This window comes from Triturus cristatus, chromosome 7, assembly GCF_964204655.1.
Source record: "Triturus cristatus chromosome 7, aTriCri1.1, whole genome shotgun sequence".
NCBI classification, from domain to species: domain Eukaryota; kingdom Metazoa; phylum Chordata; class Amphibia; order Caudata; family Salamandridae; genus Triturus; species Triturus cristatus.
This window is the reverse complement of record NC_140590.1, coordinates 1,329,397,194-1,329,404,269: the sequence shown is the minus strand read 5'-3', so window position 1 is coordinate 1,329,404,269 and position 7,076 is coordinate 1,329,397,194.

Here is a 7,076-nt window from a genome sequence, read left to right as displayed (position 1 = left end):
GTATGTGGTCTTATGCCGCATACTACTGAGAAGGGAATACCATTTCTAGTTCTTCCTTTCTCCTACGAGGGTTCTGCTTGGGCATTCTTTGTTATTTTCTCAAATGCATATCAAAGTAAATTCAGACGGTCTGTTGCTTCACAAATTAATTATCCGGATTTTAGTCATAGTTCTTTGATTAAGGGTATGGTAGTTATGGCTAAAATCATGGAGAATAGCAAGATTTCTATCGATGAAAGAAAAGCATACACCAATTGGAACGTCACCCAATACATGTCGAGTCTTAATAATAAAATGGGAAAGGAGAAATCCTCACCAATCTGGACTGTACCGCATCAAGGTAACTTCTGTTTAAAAATAAACGATCGCTCTTCTGACACTGCACCAAAGAGTAACTGTTCCTACACATACATTTATTCCTCTCTGAACTCACCTCCTCTAGTACCGTCTCAAGGCACCTATTTCATTTGTCATGATAGAGCTTATACCTGGTTGCCAACGGGTTTCTCTGGTACCTGCTACATAGCTTTCCTTCTTCCTCCTACTTACACTGCTTCTGCCAATTATCACCGAACCCGTCTCAGTCGAGGAATTATTGACTCAAAAGACACCACGGGACAAGAAGGAGGAGATTTCCTTAAAGGTTTTCTTCCCTTCTGGGGTCCAATGGCCAATAGCAGAAATATAAGGCAACTGGTCCATGTTGTAGAAACTACAATAGACATCACTGTAGGAGCCTTGAGTAATATCACGGCGGAACTACAGGCGGATCGTCTTATGACCTTGCAAAACCGAGTTGCCTTAGACTTTATTCTTGCCGATCGTGGTGGAGTATGTAAATTGATCGGGTCAAGCTGTTGTATTTTCATTCCTAATGACGCTCCGACAGTATACCAAGCTATTTCCAAGTTGCATATAATCTCTGAGTCTATTCATCAGGACGAAGGAGATTGGTCCTTAACGGAATGGTTTTGGGGACTACTGTCCAAATGGGGTTGGAAAGCATTGACATTCCTTGGAATAATCGTGACAATCGTATTTTCCTGTTGCCTTTGTATGCACTGTGGTCCCGCTATCTGTGATCTTTGTGCTACCATGTGCATTTCAAGACCCAAACCTCAAGTAACAGAAAACATAAGGATGATGTTACAACAACAGCTTGATGATCTCATGGCTATTGATGTGGACTCAGATTAACGTGAGTCTATCTTGCCTGAGTTCTGGCAAAAGGATGGTCTGAGGAACTTCGATTTTCGATCACGATCGAATCGACCCGCCATTTTGTAACCCGCCGCCATTTTGTGTTGCCATCACTCAGGCAGCACGGCGAATGAAGTCTATTCTGCTTTTTCCCGTAGCTTGGTGTCGAAATCCGTCCTCGGCCTTGTTTGTGAAGCTGGTGTTTGGACTAGCCGAGTACACTAATCCTTGTCTGGCTTTCCTAATCCCTGTTTCAACTATCTGTAGGCTCACACCATTCTTTCCCGATCATATCTTATCGACTGGCCTTCACTGTCTCCTGCTAGCATTCTCTTGTGTCATGCCTGTCCTCCAATACACACAAACGTATCTCACCACCTGCAAGTCAGTCGTAATCTGTTAATAAATTAAGTTCGGGGGTGGGATGACAAACACAGTTGGAGGAGAGGTCTCTTCGAGTCATCTGATCTTTCTGTTTTCGAACCCTTCTTACTGGTTCCGCTTTGTTTTCCACTTACCCTATTGGCTCTTTTCTTCTTTGCTTGGGGCGTGTGTTTTGTTAATAATTCTGTATTGTATGATATTTAATCTGATGCGCCACAGAGTGAAGTGGCAGTCTCCTGAGAGCCTACTTTGTGTATTTCTAGGATAACTGTACTAGCTGCAGCTAAATAAATCCAATCTTCTAACGCCGACAGAGTGTCCCGTGTCTCTGTGTAACGAAGCAGGTGAACCCAGAAGACGGAGGGCGTACCCTGTGCTGCCAGGTCCAAAAGGTTCTGGTTCTTCAAACCCACGGACCACGCACGCAACCTGGGGGTCATCCTCAACTCCACTCTCTCCATGACCAGGCAAGTCAACGCCGTCTCCGCGTCCTGCTTCAACACCCTCCGTATGCTCCGCAGGATCTTCAAATGGATCTCCCTCGACACGAGAAAAACCGTTACCCAGGCCCTCATCACCAACAGACTCGACTACGGGAACGCCCTCTACTCAGGAACTACAAACAAGCTCCTGAGACGACTCCAACACATCCAGAACACCTCTGCCCGACTCATCCTCGACATCCCCCGCCGCAGCCACATCACACTCCACCTGAGAGGCCTGCACTGGCTCCCCGTCAACAAAAGGATCACCTTCAAGCTCCTGATCCACGCACACAAAGCACTGCACAAAACAGGACCCACCTACCTCAACAACCGACTCAGCTTCCACACCCCCACCCGAAGCCTCCGCTCAGCCAACCTCGCCCTCGCCACAGTCCCTCACATCCGAAAAACCACCGCCGGCGGCAGATCCTTCTCCTACCTCGCCGCCAAGACCTGGAACACTCTCCCCACCATCCTACGACAGACCCAGGACCTGCTGGCCTTCAGAAGACTCCTCAAGACCTGGCTCTTCGACCAGTAGCACCCCCCCTCCCCAGCGCCTTGAGACCCTCTCGGGTATGTAGCGCGCTTTACAAATGCATTGATTGATTGATTGATAACTCAGGGTTCAAGTTTGGTGTCAAAGTCACTTTTTCATCTATTACCGCCTGGAACACTTTGCCAGAATAATATTTATTGCCTCCTTTTCCAAGGACGTACGTAATATTGCCCTGGTCTACTCTGATATAGCATCAAAAGGAGGGTCAGAGGGCGCTTGAAGGTCCAGCATACAGGCCCCCAAGGGATCAAGTAAGCAAACAAGGTATGCAGTTCCTAAGTAAAAGACCAAGTAAGTGGGAGGAGGCTAGGTTGGTCTAATACCCTGACCCTATGGTGGAGACAGGGACTCTCCCATTTTGGGAAGGAGGGTCCTCACACACCCAGCTGGGTGTCATGGCTGGGTGTCATGCTTCATCATAGGGCTTGCTCTTCATCAGTCCAGCGCTGCAATGCCTGACCGGCACCCTATGAGGGACTCTTTATCGGAGATCTTTTTATCCCAGGCCATTGGGTGCAGTGCGGATGAAGGGCCTAGTGGTGTAGATGTGAGTAAAGATGTGCAGGAGTAGTGTATGGGAGGTTAAAAGGTGGGGGGAGTCCAGAGGTGCTCTAAATTTAATTTAATAAGCGAGCCCACTGGTCCCAATTAAAAACTAGATATGTGGGCCACCTCTGAAATAATGTCCAGTCGTGGCTACAAGTTAGAGGTCAACATGTTTTTTTTGCCTTGTGTGTCTGGAGGATCACATGGCAATTCTTCACGACCAGTTTATATGTACTATCTACACAGTGTATGGTTCGTAATTAGTATCACCAGTGAACCATGCACTTAAAACAAATTCTATCAATAAGGTACCTGTTGATTGTAGGCCAACCTGGATAAAATAGCAGAAACAAATGATTTACAGCAGTATGTAAGCATTTATTTGCATAATTGTTGTTGCAGAATAGTTTCCTCAAAATCTCATGCTCTACTAAGTTAGTAAAGAACTTCAGTGACATTTAAAGTGTTTAAACAATCAAGGGCACAGTGACACACGTGAAGTATAACCATTGGTAGAGTTAGTAGTGGTGGTAGAACAACCACTGTGTTATATGTATAATTATGGCAGTCACACGATTTGGGTGGCTTGTTGGCTCCTTCGAACCTGGGTGGGGGCGAACGCTAAAATTATTAGGAGGTGGGCGCAGATTATTTTACACCCCCAAATCCCCAGGCACCACCACAAGCTCTACCTAGCCACTGCATTCCAACTAGAAACATTGCACCTGGCTCAGCATCCCTGCATCAGCTGAAGATAATATCGTGGAATGTGGCTGGCCTAAGCAGTAAATTGTCAATCCCCCACTGGAACAAACTAATTGAGGGTTTTGACATATGTATTTTCCAAGAGACCTGGAGCCTGGTTCCTTTATATATATCAGGTTATGCTTGCTTCCACTCTCCAGCAACAACTGTAGGGAGAGAGCACCCTTCAGGGGGACTGATCATTTGGGTGAACATCGCCCTGGGCTGTCGAATTATCTGTCAAACAAGTTCCAGCCCAGACATTTTGAGGTTCCACATCAGGGGGACAGTGTATAATTGATCTGTTTAATGTCTATGTGAGGGGGACCAAAGGGGCCAGACCTTCACCCACCATTTCAGCATTGGAAGAAAGCCTAGTCAGCTGTTCGCCTCTCTCTAGAGTTGTGGTGGCAGGAGATTTTAACTGCACCTTTGAGCCTTTGGATAAAGAGGACTTGGTTCGGCCTGAGAGCAGCTAACGGAGGAACACCATCCGACAGACAGGGTGCAAACACATACAACAGAGCTAGCTGCCCGTCACGTATCTACTATATTTTATTAGATGTGAAGCTCTGGGAGATTTGATAGATATGAGCGTGGGCACCACCACAGACAGTGACCACAATCCCCTTTTCCAAAGTCAGATGGGGGAAGGGCGGTGAAATTTCAAAGGCCATACCTGTAGGACGGGGTGTGCGTCAAGGCTGTGTGCTGGCGCCTACACTCTTCTCATTATATGTTAATGATATACCTATCTACCTAAGGGACTGTGACCATGACTCCCCGAAATTAGGAGATGAGGCGATCACGGCATTACTTTTTGCCGATGATACGATTCTCATCTCACAGACTCCAAAGGGTTTACAAAATTTAGTGAATTCCTTCAATAGCTACTGTGTAGGGAAGGGGTTAGAAATAAATGTATCCAAAACAAAATATATGTCCATAAATCCTCAGAAGTCTTTTAGGAAGAACTTGGCCTTAAATAATCAAAAACTGGAGTACGTGGAGAGTTTTAATTATCTAGGAATTATGCTGGATAGTACGCTTTCTTGGAAGGGGCAGTTGGAAAAAAGTAAATTATCCTTAAAACAAAATTCGATAGCTATTTTAAAAGTGCACGGCAGTAGTCATTCTAAAGCTATTACACCGGCACTTGAAGTATTTAAGGCGAAGGCCCAATCAGCGGCACTTTACGGTGCTGAGGTATGGGGGCATTCTTGTAAAAGCAACTTTGAGAAGGAAGAAAAATATTTTATACGTAGGTTGCTTAAAATACCAATCAGAACCCCCCTAGTCCCAGTGTTCCTGGATATTAATCTTAAAAGGACAGACTATCAAGCCATGCTAAGGCCATTACTGTACTGGGTTAGGTTATGGACAACCCCGGAGTTGAGTGATTATAAGAGTGGATTGATAGAAATAATCCGGATCGATGGGTATAAGAAAATTGCATGGTTAAAGCACATTTTCCAGTGGTATAACAGGCTAGGGCTCTCCCATTTATGGGAAGAACCACAGAATATGACGCCGCCCCTCAAAAAGCTTGTAAAGTCTACTTTCTGGTCTTATGTCAATGGTGAATTATTTCATAATTCAACGATTGGCACATTGACCCAGAGATTTTTTACTATAAAGGACATTCCTGAATTTGAACAATTCATGGATGAGATAGGACCACCACTAGCAAAAACATTATATCTGCAATTTAGATATGGGGTCTTACAGACTTCCGCAAATACTTGCAGGTGGGGGGGTAAGAATGCCAGTGGGCTGTGTGCCCTTGCTTTCAAGAAGCAAAAGAAGATGATGTCCATCTATTGTTCTTCTGCCCAGTCTATAAAAAATCAAGGGACCGTTGGATCAAACCCTTATGTAAAAACATGGGGGTTAGGTCTTACAAAGAGGCAGAACGTATACTCAAGTCAAATACCTCGCAACTGGTAGTGTTTTGTACAAGTAGGTTTTTATTCGATGTGTACCTTATCAGGAAACAGATCGGTTGTAAGTTGTAATGTACCGATGCAGTCTGCACTTTTTCTTAGCCCTGTTAGTTAATATAAAATTAACTGATTCCTTCTTTTTAACGTGTTTTTAGAAAAAAAGTTTTTAAATCTGGCTTTTTAAATTAAATTAAAATGTATGTCTTCGATTTGAATGCAGTAATTGCACAACCGATGAGGTAGATTAATTGTTATTCGCCCCATTGTATGTATTAACTTGAATATTTGGTCTGTGTATTTGTATACAATTGTTGGAAATGTCTTTTTAATGTACTTCTTGCTTTTATGGCTATATTAGCCGAAATAAACCTTAAACAAAAAAAAATAATAATCCCCTTTGTGTAACCTTGACTCCCTTGTGGGATGTTTCTTACCATCTCGAGAGCACCTTACCCTTAACCACTACTAGAGAGATTGTTCCTTCTAATTGCAATAGATTCTTAAAATGGCGTAAGGTAGCTCTGCAAGAATCTAAGATCGCTGGCATATGACAAGACCTGGCCGTAAGCATATCAGAGCTCCATGCTGCAGCCTCTGACACAAGAAAACTGTAGACCAATTAGTTTGATCGATGCACTGCAGAAGGTCTTCGGTAGAGTTGCGCTGCAGAGGATAAAACTATGGGCAGAAGATGAAGCAATCATTTCTCAGTATCAAGCCGGCTTTCGGCCTTGGGCTGGAATGATTGACCAGGTGTTTAGGCTGCTACTTATCTACTGGAAAATAGTGGTAATCGGCAAGGGCATTCTTTATCTTGCATTTAATGATTTAAAAACTGCCTTTGATCTGGTCCCCAGGAGCAAATTGTGGCAGACACTCAGAGATAAGGGCACCCCCCCTTTCATCCTCAACCTGCTGGCCCGGCTCCACGAGGGAAATTAGGCTCAGGTTAGATGGCGGGCACAAGGCCAGCTGACAGAGCGGATCCCTGTTAACAGGGTTGAGTCATGGCTCCCACCCTGTTCTCCTTATATATGAACAGGGTGGTTAGTTTCTTGCAAGAAGACCCAGCCGATGCACCAACCCTGGCGATCAACAAGGTACCAACCCTCTTGTCTGTTGAAGACACCCTGCTGGTGTCTAAGACCCCAGCAGGGTTGCAAAGATTATTCAATAGGTTCCAATAGGTTCCAACTCTTCTGTGATACCTGGGGG